General features: G+C 42.8%; 1 long non-coding RNA gene across 1 annotated transcript; it reads right to left on the bottom strand.

Annotated features, from left to right (window-relative positions):
- Positions 1 to 2,423: 2,423 nt before the first annotated feature.
- Positions 2,424 to 12,149, bottom strand: LOC139184493 (uncharacterized). The gene is made up of 3 exons (XR_011567983.1): positions 12,055 to 12,149; positions 8,284 to 8,342; positions 2,424 to 2,559 (listed from the first exon to the last, which is right to left on the bottom strand). It is a non-coding gene; the product is annotated as an uncharacterized lncRNA (long non-coding RNA).
- Between the last annotated feature and the right edge of the window lie 223 nt (positions 12,150 to 12,372).

Here is a 12,372-nt window from a genome sequence, read left to right as displayed (position 1 = left end):
ACTTTCAAGAGTGTGATGTTGTAGTGTAAAAAGCACAAGAAGATTCTGTTAAAGATGTTGTTGCTCTTTGTGCTTTTTCTTAGGAGGGATTTGTATTTTGGGCTAAGTAAATGTAGATGAACCCTGGTGGAGGACATGGCCCCCCACTCCAGTATTCTTGCCTTGAGAATCCCCATGGACAGAGGAGCCTGCTGGGCTACAGTCCCACGGGGTCACTAAAAGTCGGACACGACTGAGCGACTAAGCACAGCAGACATGGATCAAGAGCCAGTTTCCGTGAGAGAAGCTTCAGTGGTTCTCCTGAGAGTTTACAAGGGCCTTTCTTAGAAAACTGCCCTATTATTTTGAAGTTTCTAGGACCTGGTCAGAAATACATTCATTCTGAAAAATCAAAATACAGTCTCAAACCTCCACCATCAACACAATTGGAATAGAAGACCCATTACTTTTCCTCTCCTTCCCCAACAAACAAATGGACATCAGTCAACAAGAAATCTTAGAATTTATAGATTGTCCTACTTTGGGAGTGTTTTAAGTAATTTTTAATATGGTCTTGTTGAGGGGTGTATATGTGTAAGATGTATTTGTTTTCAGATTTCCTCCTGTATTTTACTGCTTTTTTTAAACATTTTTTTTTATTACTGTGCAAACCTATTATACAGTACATAGGGACTCAGAAATTCATTTAATTTGACACATTTGTGAAAGCTAAGTCTAACTGAACTGATCTTTTTTTTTTTTTTTTTTAGCCACACATCTCGAGGTATGTAAGATCTTAGTTCCCTGATGAGGAGTTGAACCTGAGTGCCCTGCATTGGAAGCATAGAGTCTTAACCACTGGACTGCTGGGCAAGTCCCATTACTGCTTTTATTAGGGGGAATAATAACCACTTCCTTTTACCATCACTTCCCAAATACACTTCCAGTTCCTGCTTTAGGATAGCAACTACTCTTAAAAACCAAAGATTCTCTGGGAAGAATATTTTCATCCTTGAGAGTGCAGGAGGATTAACATAAAGCCTCTGCCCCTGAGCAGAATGGAGAGATTGCAGAGCGGGCAGCATCCAGGCTGCCTTTGCCCCCCTCTCTCTACTCTTCACTTCCTTTAGATCAGGCCAGTTGGGGCCCCACGAACCCTCCCGTCCCCTGAGAATCCTGGGATGATTTTTGTTTGTTTTGCTTTTAAGAAATGTTTATTTTTATGTTTTTATTTGGCTCTACCGGGACTTAGTTGTGGCATGTGGAATATAGTTCTCTGACCAGGGGTTAAACCCAGGTCCCCTGCATTGGGAGCTCAGAAGTTTAGCCTCTGGACCACCAGGGAAATCTGCTGGGGTGATTTTGGAACTGTAGCTGTTCTTCTCTTGATTTTTCACTCCCCAAACCAAAGATGCCTGGGACAAGACTGAGCCAGCACAGGAAGGGAATTCTGGATGAGGATGTGGACTTTCAGTCTCTTGCAAACCATCTCCCTTTTCCTTGGTTAAAGGTACCAGTCATTATCAGGAAGGAAGAAAGTTTGAAGGTAAAAGGAAAGTTTGGTGGATCTGGATTCTAGGTAATTCTGTCATTAATAGAATTAATTATTTGGTAAACAAAGGTGAACACATACATATCAATAAAATTTGCTGAACGACGTCTACCTAAATGAAATATCTGCATCATGTACCTCCTGACCTATCCTTCCTATTTTTATTTTTATATTTACTTTATTTTTATTTATATGGCTGCACCGGGTCGTAGTCGATGGTGTGGGAACTCTCAGTTGTGGCATGTGGGTCAGTTCCCTGACTGCGGATCGAACCTGGACCTCTTGCATTGGCAACATGAACAGCCAGGGAAATCCCATTCCTACTATTTTGAAAATAAAAAACTATTATGTGCCTAATAGATAATCAATACATTCTTGTTGAATAAAAAAAAATGATACCATTAGGATGGTTTTAGTCTTTGAAATCTGTATCTTGAGAGGTGAAACCATCTTAAAACTGAAGTCTATTCTGTTCAGTAGATCCATGGCTATTGAGAGGATAAATGGGATAAATCTTTTAAGGTACTCAGCACAGGGCCTGACACTCAGTAAGCAGTGAATGAACATTAATCATCATTATTATCATTATTCATCTATAAATATATAGAATAAAAGGACATATGTACACAGGGAATTGTAACAGTAATAAATAAGAAGTTCATTTGATTTTCTTATCTGTGCACTTAAATTTTCTTGAGCTTTTAGATTACTGTGTGTTGTTTTCTTCTGTTTTTGCACAGGTTTTAATATTTATAGGAAAATAAACTACTAAATACTACCCCTCTGTAGAAATATATGGGACATGGTTAAATGCTTTAAATGTCACCAAGCTAAGCCTATTCAATTATTCTCTCTGTCAAAATGCCTTTATGTTTTAAACACATACAGTCTCTTTAGGAAACATGGTCACTCTATTATTTGGAGCCAGGCCTTCTGTTACTCTGAAGTCTGGACACATAAGTCATTGTCATTAGTCAGTGGATTGACAGATGCTTCTCTGAAGCGTGGGCAGAGCTCAGAATCTTATCCTAGAAGGTAAAGAAAAATCTCATGTTAACAGAGTTGGAAACCTCTTGGTATCAAGTTGATAGTTCAGTACCTTAACGTGAACTCTCTTCCAGAAAGTTACTCAAGTTCAAGGAAGTCCCTGATGAATTAGTTCAGTTACCATCATATGAGGGCTTCCTAGGTGGTGCTGGTGGTAAAGAATCTGCCTGCCAGTGCAGGAGATACAGGTTCGATCCCCGGGTAGGGAAGATCCCCTAGAGGAGGGCATGGCAACCCACTCCAGTATTCTTGCCTGGAGAATCCCACAGACAGAGGAGCTTTGGGCTACAGTCCATAGGGTCCCAAAGAGTCGGACACAACTGAAGTGACTTAGCACATCATTATGTGGGCCAAAGAGTGAATTTGCATAGGTTCTCACGGAGTCCACAGTGTCATTCGTTACTAGTTTTCAGACTCTTTTGGTTAGCTTTCCACCAGAATGTTATTATTTTTTTAAACAACATTTAAATTTAACTTCTGTTCACCTTTCTTACTACTTGTTTTTGTCTAGTATGATTTTTATGCCTTTAGGTGCCTATGAATTATTTATGCACCCATATGCTTTTCTTCCTACATCTCCGTGCTGTGTTTTAAGTGAAAAGTTATGAAAGAATATTAAATAAGATGGGGGCAAAACCAAGAGAAATGCAATATAGTCCTGTGTGTGTACTGATAACGGCAGCTGGCAAGTGTTACTGGATTCAGCCAGGGGGAAAAAAAAAACAAATATGAGATATTCTGTAGCTGCCTTCGCTGGCTGTTCATTTTATATCACCCTAAGGCAAGATTATTTCCTAGAAGACACCATTCTGTAACAGAATCTGTTCTCAACTCAAATCTCCCTAGCCCCCCTGCTCCACATGACAGGTGATTTTACTAAATCATAATACATTTTGTTAGCAGTATGGGGGAAGGGGATTAATGAATGCTGGATCATCTGTAACATCAGTGGGTAAATGACCAAGTTTCATTTCCCCAGATCAGATGTATTTGCAAATCAAACCCTGGTAGCTTGCAAAAAGGCAGACATTGCTAGACTCATATTTTACATTCATTTTAAGTCATAAATCTTTAGAGTGCCTGTTAAGTCCAGAGATACAATTATATATCTCCTTCCATGCTGTTGACAGAGAAGAGAAGACTTTTTCGGCCACACTTGCACTGTTCTATCCGAACATACCATCGATTCATATCCATCACAGGTTTTTCTCAAAGACCCATCTCTCTTCATCTTCTCCAAAAGGCATAAAATGCATGCATTTTTTTCCGATAGAGAGACAGTTTTAGTCTGAAATCCCCAACTTTGCATTTGCATCTTCAAAATCTCTCTGTGGGGAGTAAGCTTCTTTCTTGGCTTTCAAGTCAGAAAAAAAAAAAAAAGAGAGAGAAAATGGTGTTTCATGTCTAACTTGATTTTCTGTGTCTTTCTATCACCTAACACCTGTTTCTTTCTTCTGTCCTCATAGTCAGCCATACGATTTTTGTGTTAAAAATTATACCTCATCCATCACAGAGTTAGAGATCAGAAAAAAAGCCGATCAAGGCTGTTGGGGAAGAAACCATCTGCTGACTTTCAAGTGGATTCAAAGAAGGTGCAAAGTAATACATTTTAGTTGATTGTAGCATTAAGAAAACAAGACCAGGGGGCATTAAGTCAACCACAACAAACAATGAGTGATTTTTCTTTGCTCTAATACCTCAACCTGCTACAGTATATCTACCAAAATAATTTATTTCTTTTTCTTTAGCAGTGAAAGAAAACATGCTTGCTTATCAGAGTCCAACTCTTTGCGACCCCATGGACTGCAGCACACCAGGCCTCCCTGTCCCTCGCCATCTCCCAGAGTTTGCTCAAACTCATGTCCATTGAGTCTGTGATGCCATACAACTATCTCATCTGCGAATGTAGAATGATCTCTGAAGCAGCTGTGCAGCAATGTGGTTGGGGGGTGTGTTTGCAGCCTGGAAATCAAGCACAGCCTTGCTATGTCATCTTTAACAATTCTCTGTTCTTGTGGTGTCCTGGGTGCTGATTTCTCCTTTGTAAAACACACACTGCCTTTTATCTGCTACAGTAAATGTAGGGGAAAAAAATCATTGAGGCCTCTCATCAGAGTGTTTTCTTGTGTGTGTATGTGCTCAGTCACTGAGTCATGTCTGACTCTTTTCCACCCCATGGACTGCAGCCTGCCAGGCTCCTCTGTCCATGGAATGCTCCAAGCAAGAATATTGGCATTGGTTGCCATTTCCTCCTCCAGGGGATCTTCCCAACCCAGGGATCAAAACTACTTCTTCTGTGCCTCCTGCACTGGCAGGTGGATTCTTTACCATTGTGCCACCTGAGAAGAAGCCCTGTTTACTTGTATGATTAATTTTATTTTTAAGGAGCACAGGTTCATTTACTTTCAGGTTCATTTACTATGTTATGGCTTCATTTCTCAGTCACCGTACATCTTCTACTTTAGCTACTGACATCATTCTCTATTAATGTGTGTCACCCATATAAAAAAATTAGATCCTGAATAGCCAGTGCAGGCCTTCCTGTTTTTCTTTCATATCACGCCTGTGTTAAGCAGTTAATTTTAACTCCCTTCTTTGCTAGATTGTTCATGTTGGAAAGAATACTATCTAAACTTTTCTCCAGTGATGATGAAACGGACCAGAGATGATAAATCTTGCCACATACAGATTTTCAAAACTATTGATCCACTGTTGCTTTCATGTTAAAGAGAGAATTGAAACCTCAGGGCTAAAACAAAATGACTCCAGGGCTGAGGAGGCCAGCTGGCCGATTGGGGTGGTTGATTTCAGATGGGTTTCAGAGCGTTGCCTCTGTGGATGATCAGTTGCATGCTTGCACCTGGGCATCCCTGCCTTGGGGCTGAAGGATGTGTGGGTCCTCAGGTCAGCCTGGCTGGAGGGTGACTTAGTTATCCTTGCAGAAGTGCTCCCAGCATCCCCACAGGTCCCTGCCTTTGCCCACTGGTCAGACTGAAGGCATCCTCTTGTCCCTCCAAAGCCAGATGAGAGAGGAGAACTCAGAGTGGTCCATATGTGAATCTCATAGCTATGTTGTGACTTAAACAAGTCACAACGTGTATGATTAATTTTACTTGTATGTAAAATTATTTTACTCCTCTGATGCAATGACTTGCTCTGAGCACCAACGAGGGGATCCCAGCTTTGACAGCAGAGGCTATGTGGTTTCACGAACCTCCACTCCCATCAGTAGAGATCAAAATATTTGTGTGAATTTTCTGCACTTGTCCAGTGTATGTGTTAGTCGCTCAGTCATGTCTGACTCTTTTCAACTCCATGGACTGTATGTAGCTCACCAGGCTCCTCTGTCTATGGGATTTTCCAGGCAAGAATATTGGAGTGGTTACCATTCCCTTCACCAGGGGAAGATCCCTTCCCGACCCAGGGATCAAACTTGGGTCTCCTGTATTGCAGGATTCTTTACCATCTGAGCCACCAAGTAAACCCAGTCACATTATATGACTGGGTCCTTATAAACCCAGTCATACTGGGTTACTTTTAGAAAAAAACACAGGAATGTGAAAAGGTGGCTGTTTCAGGGCTTTCCTGGCACAAGCCGCCTGCCCAGGACTGAGGCTGGGATGAGGTGGGCAGGAAGGTGGCTCCGGCTGCTACCGGGGCCTGTCTGCCAGGACGTCCCGCCTCTCTGCTGCAGCCTTTTCCTGCGCCATGAGGGTGAACCTGCAGCAGGTGTGGCCATATAAGCAACCCTGGGGTGCAGGCTTTTTAGGAGGTGTGAGGGGTGTGGTGGCTACAGAGATAAATCCTCTTCCCCAGCAGAGGATTTGCCCATGTGAAACACGGTGCTTCCTTCTCTTTTCAGGGTTTTTATGAAATTTCTCATGGACTGACGGCTTGAGTTTACTTTGTTTTGGTTTTGTTTTTACAATTTTTGACCTTCACAGCTCAAAGAGCTGGTCTCCTGTGTGCAGCATTCAGAGATCATTCCCATTGTGTGTGTTTAAAAAGGTTTGATATTGCATGTATACCTGCAGCTTTCAGAAGGTCTCATATAAAAGTCTCATTTTATATTTGTGTTAAAAGTCTGTTAATGCTAATAGTAAATGCAAAACAGGTGCAGAAAAGAGCCCACAGCAATTCTAGCAGGGACAACACAGCAGTCGTGATTATAATGACCTAACAATGAAGGGTTAGGTGAAAATCCCTCTACACTCGGGAGACTGTTCTGAATCTTCATCACGTACAGGTGCCACAGCTAAGCCTGCGTGCTCTGCCCGGTCTCACTCAGAACTGGAAACGCCCTGTGGACTCCTGTTTCCTCACCTCCTGGCCTGCTCCTCTGACCGAAGGACACGGCTCTGGGACTCCTGTGAGTTCTGACTGGCCTGCTATTACGACGCTTCTTTCTGATAAGTGCCCTGTTGTTTGTTGTTGTTCAGTTGCTCAGTCGTGTCCAGCTCTTTGCGACCCCATGGACTGCAGCACAGCCAGGCTTCCCTGTCCTTCACTGTCTCCCGGAGCTTGTTCAACCTCATATCCACTGAGTCGGTGATGCCGTCCAACCATCTCATCCTCTGCCGCCCCCTTCTCCTGCCCTCAATCTTTCCCAGCATCAGGGTCTTTTCCAATGAGTTGGCTCTTTGCATCAAGTGGCCAAAGTATTGGAGCTCAGCTTCAGCATCAGTCCTTCCAGTGAGTATTGAGGGTTGATTTCCCTTATGATTGACTGGTGTGATCGCCTTGTCATCCAAGGAGATCAAAGCTTAAGCTTAAGCTGTACTCCCAGCTTAAGCCATAAGTGAAGTTATATGTTTTTGTCAACTGTGCTCAAGTCACATTTGTCTTTATTTCATAAAGTTATATTGATGATATCTAGCATAATCCTTTTATGATCAGCACTGAAATACTTTTTTGGGGCAGAAGTTAACAAAACAGACTCAGAATTGGTGGAAAACCTTTTCAAAGACTGAAAGTGCCAATCATAGTGTTTTGTTTTTTTTTTTTAAACAATTTACAGGAAGTTCAACATGACATTTGATTTCTTCTTGCCAAAGCTAACATTACAGTTCGCTTTAATTCTCTCCTCCCTGCCTTTTAAAAAATTTGTATTGGATAAGGTTTTGGCTCCATGTGTGCTGTTCCTGCTTTCGCATCAAGGCTGTAATTAAGTCTTTGTTTGTTCTGACTTGCAGTTCCTTCCTGGCACTGGATAAGGGCTAAGATGTTGCTTCTGCAGGTCCTTCCCGCAATAAAAGTGGAGGTAACAGCAAAATGATTACTAGCTTTAGTAATGGGAATTATAATACAGACAACAAAACAAATTTACCTTAATATTAAAAGCAGGATGCAGAAGTTTATCAACCACTTGTCAAGCTAACCCACTTAGGAATTCCAAAATAATTTTTAATCTTTGCATTAATGTTTCTTTCCATTTTCCTTCTTGAAAAACACATCAAATTTTGAACAGTGTGCTACTTCTTGGGTTTATGTATACTTTCATTTTTCAAAAGCAATGGACTATGTTAAAGCATTGCTTCATTTCTTCCAGTCTGGTTTTTTAAGGTCAGAGTGACCATTTAATCCAGCATGTTCTGGAACTAGATGCTTGGAAAAACAGCCTTCTCCCTGGTTACTCTTACACAACCTTGAGTCATTTTCTTCACTCTAAAGAGATACGTTCAGCATTGGAGAAAAGTAAACCTTACCTTGTCGTCTTAGGTTTAGCGCAAGATTAGGTGTGAATATTCAAGAAATACTTTGCAATCTGAAAAACAATAAAAAAAAATCTTAATTTGGGGGTGGATCTTGCATCTTATTAACTCTGCAATTAGGCAACTATTATAAACTAAAATCTAGATTTTGAGGTTATAAAATGGGTCAGGAAATGGGAATAAAAGCCAGCTTCCATCCTCTCTGTTCTGTGTTTGATTTACTAGATGAAAAGGGGGCCAGCCTTGGTCTTCTAAAGCAGTGGTCCCCGGACTTTTCTGATACCAGGGACCAGTGTCCACTTTTTTCAGGGATGAAGGCAGGGTGGGGTTGTGATTTGGGGATGATTTAAGTGCATTACATTTATCGTGCACTTTATTTCTATTATTATTATATCAGCTCCACCTCAGATCATGAGACATTAGATCCGGAGGTTCGGGACCCCTGCTCTAGAGGACATGGTCTTTCCGTCAGCTCTGCTGGGCTGAGTCCTTGGCCCTGGCAGCGCTGGGCTGCTGTTGAAGGCCCTCCACAGGCGATTGTCCTGGCTGTTGGAACCCGTTTACCCGTCAGCCCCTCTGCTTCAGTCGTGGGGTCCGTGAACACACTGTGCTTATTTCTGCTTCTTGCCCCATCCATCTTTTACCCACACAACGCTGTCTGTGTCTCTGCCTTCTACTGTTTGGCCCTCCACCCTCTGGAGGGCCATCCTGATCATTCTCTCTCTCTCTCTTTTATAATATTTATTTTTTATTTATGTGGCTGCTCCAGGTCTTAGTTGCAGCCGTGGGATCTTCAGTCTTAGCTGTGGCACTCAGTATCTTTTTTGTTGCTAGGTGCAAACTCTTAGTTTGGGCATGTGGGATCTAGTTCCCTGACCTGGGATTGAATCCAGACCCCCTGCTTTGGAACCTCAGAGTCTTAGCCACTGGACCAACTGGGAAGTCCTCCCACCGAGTCTTCTGTTGGTGCTGTAGTTCACATCCCTCGATCCCTCCTCTGAACTCCAAAACTTGTGCCTATGCCGTTTCATATTTTTCTCTTGTTCATATATGACTTTACATCGTGTACATGCTCAGTCGTTCAGTCGCGTCTGACTCTGAGACCCTATGGACTGTAGCCCGCCAGGCTCGTCTGTCCATGGGATTCTCCAGACAAGAATACTGGAGTCGACTGCCGTTTCTTCCTCCAGGGGATCTTCCCCACCCAGGGATCAAACCCACATCTCCTGCATTGGCAGGGGGATTCTTTACAGCTGAGCCACCTGGGAAGCCCTGACATAACACTGCATGCTCCTTACAAACTGTGTTCTACATCCACCACGACACAGTAGTTCTGCAAGCCTTGTGTAACTGAATTGATGCGTAATTGGCAGTGGGCTCCTTTTGTTCTCCACCCACTGTGCACAGCCCAGTTCTGGTGACTTGGATTTCAGGCTGACTGTAGTGGGTACCCTGTCCTAAATGATGGTATTTGGAAGTGGGGCCTTTGGAGGTAAACAGGCCATGAGGGTGGAGCCTGAATTAATGGAATTAGTGCTCTTATAGGAGAGAGACAGGAAGTCTGTCTCCACCAAGCAAGAAGGCGGCTGCCCAAGATCCAGGAAGAGGGCCCTCAGCAGGAACCTGACCACGCTGGCGCCTTGATCTTAGACCTGCAGCCTCCAGAACTGCAAGAAGCAAATGTTTGTCTTTGAAGATATTCAGTGTATGGTATTTTTGTTGTTAGTCAGTTGTTCAGTCATGTCTGACTCTTTGAGACCCCATGGACTGCAGCACAGCCAGGCTTCCCTGTCCTTCACTATCTCCCAGAGTTTGCTCAAACTCATTTTCATTGAATTGTTGATGCTATCCAACCATCTCATCCTCTGCTGCCCCCTTCCCCTTTTGCCCTCAATCTTTCCCAGCATCAGGGTCTTTTCCAATGAGTTAGCTCTTCACATCAGGTGGCCAAAGTATTGGAGCTTCAACTTCAGCATCAGTCCTTCCAATGAGTATTCAGGGTTGATTTCCTTACTATTGACTGGTTTGATTCCTTACTGTCCAAGGGACTCTCAAAAGTCTTCTCCAGCACTACAATTCGAAAGCATCAATTCTTTGGCTCTCAGCCTTCTTTATGGTACAACTCTCACATCCATACATGACTACTGGAAAAACCATAGCTTTGATTAGATGGACTTTGATGGCAAAGTTATGTCTCTGCTTTTTAATATGCTGTCTAAGTTGGTCATAGCTTTTCTTCCAAGGAGAAAGCATCTTTTAATTTCATGGCTGCAATCACCATCTGCAGTGATTTTGGAGCCCAAGAAAATAAAGTCTGTCACTGTTTCCGTTGTTTCCCCATCTATTTGCCATGAAGCAATGGGACTGGATGCTATGATCTTAATTTTTTGAATGTTGATTTTCTTTTTTTGTATTTGTTTTTGTTGTAGCAGGCAATGAATAGGTCAGAGTCCAGTCAGGAGAAAAGAACCCAAATTATGCAGTTAAATACAAAGGATTTAGCACAGAGTACTGGTCATGGAGGTGTTGGAAGAGCTCACAGGGCAAAGAGCAAATGGTGAAGCCAGAGAGTAACAGCAGCAAGAAGTAGCCAGCAGCTCTAGGACTGGAGGGACAAAGAGAGGAGGTGGCTTGGCAAGAACAGGGGCCACCAACGTGGGGCTGGCTGGGGGAAGCTGGGACCCTGGAGGGGTCACAGCCACTGCCAGAAATCCTGGCCAGAGCAAGGAAGAAAGGGAGGCAGACCGGCCTCTCCCTGTCTCCCATACTAGCCACTCCCAGCTCCTGCCAGCGACTCTGGCCAAACTGACCAGAGCCAACTGGCAAAGAAGGCTGGGTGGTGTGTATTTTGCAGAAATCAACCCTTTGTGCTACAAACAGAGCAAGGGAAGCAGAGGAAAGAGACCAAAGAGCAAATAGCCAGATGATTACCACACTGATAGGCCAGAATGAAACGAACTCAGGACTGTTCTCCACGTGAGACTACAAATAGTTCAAAATAGCTCACAACTGATTTGATTCCATTTTAAAAGTTAAAAAAAATTAAATATTTTATTTATTTATTTACTCTTGGTCACACCATGTAGCATGTGGGGTCTTCGTTCCTCCACCAGGGAGCAAACCCATGTTCCCCTGCAGTGGAAACAAGGAGTCTTAACCACTGGACAACTAGGGAAGTCCCTCCAAAATTTTCACTAGGATTAGTCTTTTATTGTTTCCTGGGTCTGGAAGATCCACTAAAGAAGGAAATGGCAGCCCACTCCAGTATTCTTGTCTGGGAAACCCAATGGACGGGGAGACTGGTGGGCTACAGTCCCTGGGGTCTCAAAGAGTTGAACATGACTGAGTCACCACCACCATCACCACCACCATTTCTGAATGATCACCATTTAATAATTTAGACTTCTTAAATAACTCAAATTCCTTTTATTGTAAATTATAAAATAAATACTAAGTCTGCTTTTTATGTTTGGCCCATTTCAAAAGGACTACAAGCAATTCTGGCATCTAACTGTCATCTTTCTCTAAAGAAAGAATTTCTATGAGATAGCAACCTCACCTAACCTAGTTCTCTAAATTCTATTTGCTTCCCTACTTAAACCTATTTAATGAATTTTCCATCTGTTAGTATATAAAAAACTAATCTCACCCTTTTATTATTAGCTGTTTTTCATCTGAAGAAATAAAAATCCAACTCAAACTAGCTTAAGCCAAGTAGGAAATGCATTGGCACTCAGATCCAGGAGCTTAAATGATATCACTTACATTCTGTTTCCCTCGCTGTGTCCCACCTTCCTCTCCTTGCTCTGAGCTACTGACCTTTGTTTAATTCTGAAACAGTCTGGCTTCAGATGTTACATGTAGAATTCCAGGAAGAGCTCTGATTGGTCTGCTTGGGTCACAGGCCCAGCTGGTGGCCTCGTCTGTGGTGGATTCTGATTGGCTAGACTTAGGTCAGGAAAGTGCCACTTGGACTGGGTTGAAGGTAAGTTTTCCCACCCACATCACACTACAGCTTGAGGAGGAGGTTGTTTCTGAAGAAAGGGATAGAAAGTGAAAGTGAAAGTCACTCAGTTGTGTCCG

This window comes from Bos indicus, chromosome 8 (assembly GCF_029378745.1).
Source record: "Bos indicus isolate NIAB-ARS_2022 breed Sahiwal x Tharparkar chromosome 8, NIAB-ARS_B.indTharparkar_mat_pri_1.0, whole genome shotgun sequence".
NCBI classification, from domain to species: Eukaryota; Metazoa; Chordata; class Mammalia; order Artiodactyla; family Bovidae; genus Bos; species Bos indicus.
Note: the sequence above shows the minus strand (reverse complement) of the source record. Positions and strands in the feature narration are given on the sequence as shown.